The sequence below is a fragment of the Physeter macrocephalus genome, chromosome 1, assembly GCF_002837175.3.
Source record: "Physeter macrocephalus isolate SW-GA chromosome 1, ASM283717v5, whole genome shotgun sequence".
Classification (NCBI taxonomy): Eukaryota; Metazoa; Chordata; class Mammalia; order Artiodactyla; family Physeteridae; genus Physeter; species Physeter macrocephalus.
Window position 1 is genome coordinate 87111340 of NC_041214.2, and position 12324 is coordinate 87123663.

General features: G+C 40.8%; 1 protein-coding gene across 3 annotated transcripts in view; it reads right to left on the reverse strand.

The window, feature by feature from the left end:
• APOD (apolipoprotein D) overlaps window positions 1-12324 on the reverse strand; it is a 97432-nt gene that overhangs the window by 49879 nt on the left and 35229 nt on the right. The window contains exon 1 of one of the 3 annotated variants that reach the window (XM_055084644.1): window positions 7097-7112. The exons of the other annotated variants lie outside the window; for them this stretch is intronic. The gene's annotated coding sequence lies outside the window, so the exon portion shown is untranslated. Of the gene's footprint in view, window positions 1-7096; window positions 7113-12324 lie in introns of those variants that run through there. 3 annotated transcript variants of the gene reach the window in all.

Genomic DNA, 12324 nt, shown 5'->3' on the forward strand with positions numbered 1-12324 from the left:
TACATATATACAATGGAATATTACTCAGCCATAAAAAGGAACGAAATTGGGTCATTTGTTGAGACGTGGATGGATCTAGAACTGTCATACAGAGTGAAGTAAGTCAGAAAGAGAAAAACAAATATCGTATATTAACGCATATATGTGGAACCCAGAAAAATGGTACAGATGAACCGTTTTGCAGGGCAGAAATAGAGACACAGATGTAGAAAACAAATGTACGGACACCAAGGGGGGAAAGCCACGGGGGGCGGTGGTGGTGGTGGTATGAATTGGGAGATTGGGATTGACACGTATACACTGATGTGTATAAAACTGATGACTAATAAGAACCTGTTGTATAAAAATAAAATTAAATTAAATTTAAAAATTAAAAAAAAAAGACATTGTCAAGAAAATGAAAGACAAGCCACAGACTGGGAAGTAAATATTGGCAAATATATCTGATGAAGTTCTTATATGCTTTATACATAAAGAACTCTTACAATTTAGTAAGAAGAAGACAACTCGATTAAAGAAATGGACAAAAGAATGAACAGACACCTCATCAAAAAAGTTATATGAACAGCTAATAAGCATGTTCAACATCATTAGTCACTAGGAAAATACAAATTAAAACTGAAATGAGATGTCACCATAGACCCACTAGAATGGTTAATATTAAAAAGACTTACCATACTAAGTGTTAGTGAGGATGTGGAGCAACAGAATGCCTCAGATATTGCTGGTGGGAATGCAAAATAGCACAGCCACTTTGGAAAGCACTTTGACAGTTTCTCATAAAGTTAAATACACACATATCATATGACCCAGAAATTCCACACCGAGGTATTTACCCAAGAGAAATAAAAACATATGTCCACATAAAGACCTGCTACATGAATGTTCACAGCAGCTTTTTTCTTACTGACTCAAAGTGGAAACACCTCTAATATCCATCAACTGGTGAACAGATGAATATCTATGTGGTGAATACTGCAAACTGTGATAAATCCATACAGTGGGATACTACTCAGTAACACAAAGGAACGAACTACAGATACATACAAGAACAGATGAATCTCAAAAGCATTATGCTAAGTGAAAGAAGCCAAGCACAAAAAAATACATATCATTTATATAACATTCTAGAAAAGGCAAAACAATAGTGACAGAAATCAAATCAGTGGTCACCAAGTGCCAGGGGATGGTAGAGGGGACCCACTGCAAAGGGCAACAGGGAACATGAAATGCTCTGTCTTGGTGTGGTGGTGGCTTCCTGAATGGATACATTTGACAAAACTTAAAATGAGTGAATTTTATTACATGTGTAAATTTTACCTCAATAAAGTGAATTAAAATATATATATACATGAGACAATGCTACTTGGAAAAAAGTTGAGGTAGAGGAAGTTGAGTGTTGGTGGGTGAGGAGAGGGAAGCAAAGAGAAAATAAGACAGAGACACAGACAGACAGACAACCAGAAAGGAAAGACAAAGATACAAGAAATGCAGAGAGAGACATACAAACATAGGTACAAAACCACCAGCAACAGACACACTCAGAGAAAAATAGAAGGAAAGAAAGGAAAAAAGAATAGAAACTCCTAGGGACTTCCCTGGTGGCACACTGGTTAAGAATCCGCCTCTCAATGCGGGGGATGTGGGTTCGATCCCTGGCCAGGCAACTCAATCCCACATGCATGTTGCAACTAAGAGTTCACATGCCACAACTAAGAAGGCTGTGAGCCGCAACTAAGGAGTGCACGGGCTGCAACTAAGGAGCCCGTGAGCCACAACTAGGGAGCCCGCCTGCCACAACTAAAACCTGGTACAACCAAAAAAAAAAAAAGAATAGAAACTCCTAGAAGATATGACAATAGAATATTTGTTATTGTTACCTTTTGGAATATCAGCACTAAAAAATAAATGTTGTAATAGTTTTACAAATATAGGCTCATATAAATTTGAATTTGTAAGGATCTCCGCAGCAGAAAGGATCCTGTAGGTTACCTAGCCAACCTCTGACACAGAGCAAGAATGCCCCCTGCAGCATCCCCAGAGCCTGGAAGATCAGCTCCTCATCCTTATCACTGCTGGGCAAGGGTGCTCAGACGATAGAATAATATTTGTTATTGTTACCTTTTGGAATATCAGCACTAAAAAATAAATGTTGTAATAGTTTTACAAATATAGGCTCATATAAATTTGAATTTGTAAGGATCTCCGCAGCAGAAAGGATCCTGTAGGTTACCTAGCCAACCTCTGACACAGAGCAAGAATGCCCCCTGCAGCATCCCCAGAGCCTGGAAGATCAGCTCCTCATCCTTATCACTGCTGGGCAAGGGTGCTCAGACTTTACCCAGCAGCTGGCATCCAGAGTCCCATAGCTGTGGCTCTGACGGTGAGTGGGATCTGCCCCTCTCCCTTCCAGCTTCTACCCCACTTGCTCCTGTGGGACCACATGGGGTATGGAGGATGCTTTCTGCCCCACTAGAGATATTTCAAGACTGGGGTCCTATGTCCCTTTGACTCCTCTCTATTCCAAGTTAAACATTTCCTGTTCCTTTAACTTTCCTCACACTAGAAGGTTCCTGAGCCCTCCAGCAGCCAAACCCCCCCCACACCCCTTGGGCTCTGATTTGTCATTGTTCCCTGGGGAGTGTGGTGCCACCACATAGCAGAATTGAGAGACTGATCCTGTGTCTAGTCTGGGGCACACTGCTTTTATTAGTGTAGCCTAACCTTCATTTAAAGCTCTCCCAACCGTTGTTGACAAAGGGCTTTTCAAGTTGTGAAATATATCAGGTATATAAGAAGCATTGAGTAAAATAATCACTTAATAACCCACCCCTCTGCTTTGGCAATATACTATGATGCCACAATTGCTGCAGACTTCAAAAGTCACCTTTTAAGCCACACTTACTTCAGATATTACAGCTACAATTGAAGCCTCACCCCTTTCACACTCCCTTCCCTGTCTCCCCTAGAGAAACCATTATCAGAACTCTGCATTTAAATCAACTATATTTCAATAAATGAAATAAAGAAATGAAATAATGAAAAAAAGAACTTTGTGATTAATCCTTCCCATGCATGCTTTCACATGGTTAAATGTATGAATCAACAGTACTTAGCATTGTTTTACATGTTTTCAGCTTCAAATAAATTGTGACACACTGTATTTTTCTATACCTTAAGTTTTTGAGATTTGATTCATTTTAACTGATTCAGCAATCCATTGAATTTTCTAAAATGTCTTTATTCATGCCCCTGTCCGACGGGCATTTAGGTTGTTTCCAATACAGCTTCAAATAAATTGTGACACACTGTATGTATTTTTCTATACCTTAAGTTTTTGAGATTTGATTCATTTTAACTGATTCAGCAATCCATTGAATTTTCTAAAATGTCTTTATTCATGCCCCTGTCCGACGGGCATTTAGGTTGTTTCCAATACAGACAACGATGAGATGAACACTGTCGATTACGACTCCTTGTGCTCATGTGTGGGAGTCTCTCTAGGGTCAGTAGCTGTGACTGGAATGGCTGCGTCATGGCATGTGTGCATTTTTTCCTTTACTAAATATTGCACACATATTTTTTAAACCATCTGATTCATGCTAAGCTTGTGACCAGCTAATGTTATCATATAAACACCTATCAAGCCCAATATGTTTTGTTTTTAAAAAGCCAACGTTGTATTCACTGAATGTCTCCTATATGTAAGACACTGTGCTAGGAACCATGGGCATACAGAAAAATGGTAGTCCTTTGCCTTCCAGGAATTTACACATATATGAAGGCAAATCTAGGGCAGGATTGGGTCTGTATATGGAGCATCCTCACTGATGCTCCTAATTACTTATGAAAACCCACTGATGAGATGCATGCTCTGTTACTTGGGACAGGAAGCAGAAAAGTGAAACATGACGACTACATGCTGCATGCCTTACAGTGCCTTTCCTTCAAGGATCACCTCCTTCATAATTGCATACACTTGTGTAGTGCTTCATAGTTTACATACACATTGCCTAACTGTTTCTCATAATCTCTTCCCTGGGAATCTGACAGGGCACCTCTAATCACCCCACAGTAGAGATGGAGGAGCTGGGGCACAGAGGGGGAAGTGAACTGTCCCACATAATGAGGTCAGAAATGGCAGAGCCCAAGCTAGAACTCAGGTCTCCGGACTCCAAATCAGGGCCTTCTCTCAAGTATCACCAACTGCCCAGGAAAACCCTTTGGGGGCTCTCTCTCTCTGTCCTTATATCAGACTCAAAGTTAGACATGTTATCAACAAAAGTTCACAATATTAAATCCAGGCTCCATGGCTGGCAAAATGCCCTTGACAGCCAGTCACAAGTGTTTCTAAGCTCTCCTTCTCCTCTTCCTCTCCAGGCCTGGGTACTCAAATTCCCATGTGAAAGGACAACGCTACCTGTGATTGGAAGCATCTATTTTCTAGGAAACACAGTCTTACTACATTTATAAAGCTAGGGTACAGACAACTGGAACTACTCACTGTCCTCCAATGCATCTCCCCCTTCCCTCTATTGAACCTTTGCTCAGTTCCCTCTCCTGAGTGCTCTCACCTCCATTTCTACCTATCAAAATCCTGTCCATACTCAGAATAGCCATCACGACATTGAAGAAGAACAAAGTCAGAGGATGAACATTATCTAACTTCAAGACTTACTATAAAGCTGCAATAATCAAGACAGTCTTGTATTGGTGAAAAAGTAGACACATAGATCAATGGAACAAAATGTAGAGCCCAGAAATAAACCCACACTTAAGTCTTTAATCCATTTCAAGTTAATCTTTGTATATGGTATAAGATAAGGGTCCACTTTCATTCTTTGGCATGTGGATATCCAGTTTTCACGACACTATTTATTGCAAAGACTATCTTTTCCCCATTTGTATTCTTGGTGCACTTCCCAAAGATTAGTTGACCACATATGCGAGGGTTTATTGCTGGGTTCTCTTGTCTGTTTTATTGGTCTATGTGCCTGTTTTTATCCCAATACCATGGTGTTTTGATTAGTATAGCTTTGTAATATAGTTTAAAATCAGGACGTGTGATTCTTCCAGCTTTCTTAAGATTGCTTTGGCTAGCCAGCAATCCCACTTCTGAGTATACACCCAAAAGAAATAAAATCAGTATCTCAAAGAAATATCTGCACTCTCATGTTTATTACAGCATTATTCACAATAGCCAAGATATGGAAACAACCTAAGTGTCTGTTGACAGATGAATGGATTAAAAAAATGTGATATATATATATATACATATATATATGCAAAATGGAATATTATTCAGGTATGAAAAAAGAAATGCTGCCATTTGTGTCAATATGGATATCCTGTCCATACTCAGAATAGCCATCACGACATTGAAGAAGAACAAAGTCAGAGGATGAACATTATCTAACTTCAAGACTTACTATAAAGCTGCAATAATCAAGACAGTCTTGTATTGGTGAAAAAGTAGACACATAGATCAATGGAACAAAATGTAGAGCCCAGAAATAAACCCACACTTAAGTCTTTAATCCATTTCAAGTTAATCTTTGTATATGGTATAAGATAAGGGTCCACTTTCATTCTTTGGCATGTGGATATCCAGTTTTCACGACACTATTTATTGCAAAGACTATCTTTTCCCCATTTGTATTCTTGGTGCACTTCCCAAAGATTAGTTGACCACATATGCGAGGGTTTATTGCTGGGTTCTCTTGTCTGTTTTATTGGTCTATGTGCCTGTTTTTATCCCAATACCATGGTGTTTTGATTAGTATAGCTTTGTAATATAGTTTAAAATCAGGACGTGTGATTCTTCCAGCTTTCTTAAGATTGCTTTGGCTAGCCAGCAATCCCACTTCTGAGTATACACCCAAAAGAAATAAAATCAGTATCTCAAAGAAATATCTGCACTCTCATGTTTATTACAGCATTATTCACAATAGCCAAGATATGGAAACAACCTAAGTGTCTGTTGACAGATGAATGGATTAAAAAAATGTGATATATATATATATATACATATATATATGCAATGGAATATTATTCAGGTATGAAAAAAGAAATGCTGCCATTTGTGACAATATGGATGAACCTGGAGGACATTACACCAAGTGAAATAAGCCAAACACAGAAAGACATGTGTTCTCATTTATATGTAGAATCTGAAAGAGTTGAATTCATAGAACCAGAAAGTAGAATGGTGGTTGCCAGGGGCTGGGGGTAGGATGTGGGGAAATGGAGAGATGTTGGTCAAAGTGTACAAACTTTTAGTTATAAGATGAATAATTTCTGGGGATCTAATGTATAGCATGGTGATTATAGTTAATACTGTATTATATACTTGAAATTTGCTAAGAGAGTAAATCTTAAGTGTTCTCACCACACACACACACACACACACACACACACACACACGTAATTATGGGAGGTGATGGATGTGTTAGTACTTGATTGTGGTAATCATTTCACAATGTATACATATATTAAATCATCACATTGTACACCTTAAAAAATCACATTGTACAACCTAAATATATACAATATTTATTTGTTAATCATACTTCAGTAAAGCTAGAAAAAAATAATAAAAGCAAGTGAAATAAAAAAGAAGTGGGTCCACATAAATGTAGTCAATTGATCTTTGACAAATTGAATTGCAAAGGCAATTCAGTGGAGAAAGGATAGTGTTTTCAATAAATGGTGCTGGAATAACTGGACATTCACATGTGAAAATATGAATCTAGACACAGACGTTACACTTTCCATAAAAATTAACTCAAAATGGATCATGGATGTAAATGTAAAATGCAAAACTTTAAAACTTTGAGAAGATAACATAGGAGAAAATCTAAGTGATCTTGGGTTTGGCAATGACTTTTTAGGTACAACATGAAAGAGAAATTTGATAAGTTGAACTTCATTAAAATGAAAAACTTCTGCTTTGTGAAAGACACTGTTCAGAGGATGACAAGTCACAGAATGGGAGAAAATATTTCCCCCAAATATACAAAGAATGCTTAAAATTCAACAATAAGAAAACAGCCAACCTAATTTTAAAATGGGCTAAAGATCTGAACAGAGAACTCACCAATGATATACAGTTGGCAAATAAGCATCTGAAAGGTGAAGGTGACAGCACTGTTGGCTTCTTCTGAAGTCTCTCTGGCTTGGCTTCTCCCTGTGTCTTCACATGGTCTTTTCTCTATACTCATCTGTGTCCAAACTTCTTCCAATAAGGACAAGTCATATCGGATTAGGGTCCACTCATATGACCTCATTTTACCTTAATTACCTCTTTCAAGGTCTTATTTCCAAATACAGTCACATTCTCAGGTACTAGAGATTAGGACTTCAACATACGAATTTTGTGGGGGACACAACTCAGCACATAATGGCCACTTTGGAAGACAGGTCGACAGTTTCTTACAAAATTAAACATATTCTTACCATATGATTAAGCAATCATGCCACTTGGTATATATGCAAATGAATTGAAAACTTATGTCCACACAAGAACCTATACAGAAAGGTTTATAGCAACATTATTCATAACTGCCAACACTTGGAAGCAACCAAGATGTCTTTTGGTAGTTGAGTGGCTGAAAATCATGGTATATCCAAACAATGGAATATTATTTGGTTATAAAAAGAAATGAGTAATCAAGACATAAAAAGACACAGAAGAGTCTTAAATACATATTATTGAGTGAAATAAGCCATTCTGAAAAGGCTACATACTGCATGATTCCAACTATATGACATTCTGGAAAAAGCAAAACTATAGAGACGGTAAAAAGATTAGTAGTTACCAAGGGTTGGGGGCAGGGGATAAATAGGCAGAGCACAAAGGATTTTTAGGGCAGTGGAACTATTCTGTATGATACTGTATGGTGGATATATATCATTATAGATATATATATAGAATGTACAACACCAAGAGTGAGCCCTAATATAAACTATAGACTTTACTTAACAATAATGTATCAATACTGATTCATCAATTGCAACAAAAGTACTACATGATTGTGAGATGTTGATAATAGAGGAAACTGTGTGCTTGGGGGTGGTAAGGGGGTTATATAGGAAGTCTCTAAATTTCAGCCTTCTTACCTGCAAAGTGAGGATAAAAGTACCTAGGGGGTTCTTGTGAGGATTAAATGAGATAATGCATGAAAAACACCTGGAGCACAAAGTGCCTCTCTTCCAGCACCTGCCACGCTCAGCCTTGTAGAACAGAGAGATCCTGCAGACTCAGGGTTTTTAACTTTTACCCCCAAGTGCCTGGAGGGTAGAAACACACCTGAATATCTGTGTGCCCTGCAGGTGGGTGGGCTCCCCTTGGTGATGTAGTGGAGCAGGCCAGTGGGCATCTTCTGTATAAGGCTGCTGGGCTGCCTGTCCCTTGACATCAGGGCAGTGGGCTGTGAGGTCCAGGGAAGCCTGGAAAATGAAGCCCAGGGCCTCCTAAGGCCACACAGTTAGAAAGTGGCAAATCTGGAGGAGAGTTCAGGTTTCTACACTCAAGGCTCTTTCCATGAAAACGGGAAGGGGAAGATAGAAGAGGAATGGGAGGGGGGATTGGAGGGTGCAACAAGGGAAGGAAAAGGAAGTGCAGACACTGTGGGAGTGGTGCAGAAGGAGCTTGTTCAAAGAGCAGGATGTCTGGCCAGGAGGTCCAGTCCCTCCCCCCGGCCTCACCCAACCATGTGACTCAATGTCATAGGATGATACCTGTTCTGTGAGGTTGAAATGAGGTAATGGAATGGATGCCAGGCTATCTTAAAAAGAATGACATACTGTGTAAGAGATTCCTGTCTCCAGTCCTCAGAGCTCTGCCACTTGCAGGTGTATAACCATCTTTCTGCATGATAGGACCTTTGGGCCTCAGTGAGTTTTCAGGAGGGCTAAATGAGATCAAACACCTAGCCAATGTTATCTCAGTGCTGTCTGTAGGTGCTCAATGTTGTCTGTCTTTTCCTCCTGTCTCACCTAGGGCCAGGGTAGGCCAGGGGCATCCAACAGTTCCTGCTTAACCTCTCCACAGGTCCCTGAAAATTAAGGGCCAGTGATCCTAGAAGGGGTGTATTCAGCTCCTAAGTGAGTTTGCTGATAACAAAGCCAGCCTGTCTGCAACTGGAACTATTCTTGGGTCTAAGAAGGATCAGGAAACGGCCCTCTCTGGCCCCCCAACTCCTTGCTGTTGTGGAAAACGCTTCACGTGCGTGGCTCCCACATGGTCAGGATGACTACTGCCGCCACCCTCTTAGGACAACCCACCTGGGACCAATTTTTGCATCAGAATTGTGAAGCCAAAAAGATTTATTTTTGACAACTCTCCCAGTGTGTGCTTCACTGTAAAGTAGGCATAATATCATTAGCTACTTCATGGGATTGTTATGAGGCTTAAATGAAATAATACGTGTACAATGTTTAGTATAGCACCTGGCACATAGCAAGTACTTAATGAACATTAGTGATTAATACTTCTATTATCAGGGCATGAGACTAGGTTTGGGGGGAGACTGTTGTGTGTCTAGAATTATTACATTATTCTCAGTTAGAAATGGCTGGTCCAGATGGTCCCCTTTGTTTTTGTAAGGAAAGGCTGGGGGAAAATACCCTAACATGAGAGGGGTCTCTGTTTCCACTAAGGCAAATGCCTCTAATCCAGGGGCACACGTATCACCAACCCCAAGGCTCTATCAGTTCCCTTGGGATAGCAGCCTGATCAGTCTGAGAACTAAGAAAGAACAAAGAGACATCCAGGAGAGCCTCTTGCCTCTGAAACAGAGGGACTCAGACACTGGCAGGTGGGATGACAGTCATGCCCTTCCCACTGGTGGGGAAGAGAAACAATTGTCAGTGACAACCTTCTCCTTGAAAAGGTTCATGACAAAAGATAAAGATTTCTGAGGCAGGGAAAAATGATTAGGTTCGAACTAACCACAACCCACCCACAGAGATGCAAATCCTATTTTGAGCAGGCAAGAGGTGGAAACAACAGGAGAGAGGGGTATATTTTTTTCCCTGGCAACTGTACCAAATCTCAGCATTCTCTGCAGGCTTAATTGCCATGTAACCTTCAACTTTATAAACATGTTTTAAAAATAATAACTGTGGCCAGAATGAGAGTTTTGAAAAGCAGCAGCCAACAGGTTGTAAGCCTAGGTTAAATCGTTTGAAGAGACTGAAAGTGGCCTGGGACAAGGATGGATAGCCCAGTTCCAAGGAAATGAGGCCTGGTTATCACGCTGATGTCATGCATAGGATCACTTATTTGAATGAATCATTTCATCATCAAATAATCATCTCACACTAACAGCTCTTGGAAGAAAATGACAAATTCAATCAATTGTAATAGAAAGCAAAAGAGAAGAACGAAAATTTACCCTAGATTCTATCTCCTCCAAATTTAACTCATTTTCTGGGTTCCCCATATATAATCTTACTCAGTTAAGATTACGCAGTTAAATGGTTAAACTCCTTTTTTTCCAGGCAAAGTCCTGAGAAAGGGGTCATTTGGTGGTTATGTTTATTTTGGTGCAGAACTGATTTAGCAGAGTGGTCATGCCTGGTGAATCCTTTCGGGGATCTGTCTGGTTGGGTGATGAAGCCAGAAAGCCATGAAGCCCTGGGGCAGGAGTGTGAACAGTGGCTGGAGGGCAGTGTGTGAGGGAGCTGACCTTGAACAGGTCTACCACTCAGGGGATTCCCAGAAATGAGTGGGGGAGGTGGGAGATGCTGGCGGGGTGGGTTGAGATCCTCAATCAGGTGGGTGTAGGTGACAAAAAATTAAACTGTGACTTTTATGCTAACATGACCTTCCTTGTAGCCACAGGCTGGAGCTTGGGGACATTTTGGCAATACATAGAAGAAATCTTACTTATATCCACCAGCAAGGAAAACACATAAAAAACTCAGGGATATTTTGTCTTATTCCCTGACAGTTTAAAGATAAGTCAAGTCAAAGTCGAGAAGAGTGGAATAACAGCCTGTTCTCAAGGATTCCCTCCCTTCTGGCACAATCCAGTTTCTCAAGGGTGGAGAAACACATTGAGGAAGGCACTCTCTTGGGGAAAAAAAAATTTTGGGTTCTTGAGAGAGAAACAGAGAAGAAATATGACAACATGTGCTCTTGGTAGACACTCAGAACCGTTTATGAAGGGCTCTTTCTTTAGGAGTTAATTAAAAATAATAATAAACAGATGCCTTTTGATGGTTTTTGTGTTTCAAAATGTTGACTTGTTACATCCAAGGATCCTCCCTGTGTTCCGGAATAACAATTTCTCCCAAGAGAAGTAGCTTAATTCAGCTCTGCAGTGAGGTTAAGAAGCAGTTGGATTGGAAGAGTATTCCCTAAAGCACCCATCTGCCTTGTGTCCAGGCTTGTGGGAGAGACACATCTAACTGAATCGCCACACTAAGTGAATCGTCCTCAAGACGCTTACACTCTAGCAGTAGAGAGAGCTAGTGCTCAGCTGGGTGAGTAAATTCACATGTACATTAAACACTGGTTCTGCCATTACATAGACCTTCATTACGTGCCACAAATCAGCATGACTCGTAGCCCCTGAGGATGCCTGGCTTGGATGGTCTGTCGAGGGATGACCTCTAGGTCACTTTACATGTGGGCAATGGATTGCGCTGTTCCTCCCAACGGGAAGAGAAGGGGCCGCCATGTGCCATATTTGTGGACCTGCCCAGCTCCCTTGGGCTTTATGTGGAAACATCTCCTATCTCTTCTCCAACTGAAGACACAAACAGCTACACTTCACTTGGGATGCACGGAGCACTGGTGGTGCATAACCACCCCAGCTGAGCTCTGCCATATGGTCTGGAGGAAGAATCACTTGGGGTGCTATAGCACTCTACAGTATAGAGGCAGGCAGCTCACCTTTTTGTCCATCCCAAAGCCTCAAGTCGAGGGCTGGTGGATGTTAGTTTGGCACTGCCTCAGGGACTGAGGGACTGCTCACAGGGCCCAGAGGTATGCTTGCTTCTGTTCGTTTTCTGTTTTGTTTTGAGGCCTTTGCCGAGTTTAAAGTTTTTCAGCCCAGGCAGTTTTCTTTTCAGCTCTAGTAGCTCTCAGGTGAGAAGAGTCAGCCGGGGCAGTGAGGGAGTGCCGCTTCGGAGTGAGCAGGTGGGAATTCTAGTCTGGTCCCAGCAAGGTATTTAACCTCCCTGAACCTCAGTTCCCAACTGCTCACAGAAACAGCCCTTCCGGCTTCCAGCTAAAAATGGCTGTGACCAGAAAACTAGATTGTAGAATTGCCTTTTGGAAGCCACCCTCCCTTTTTACGCAGAAAACTAGGTCTC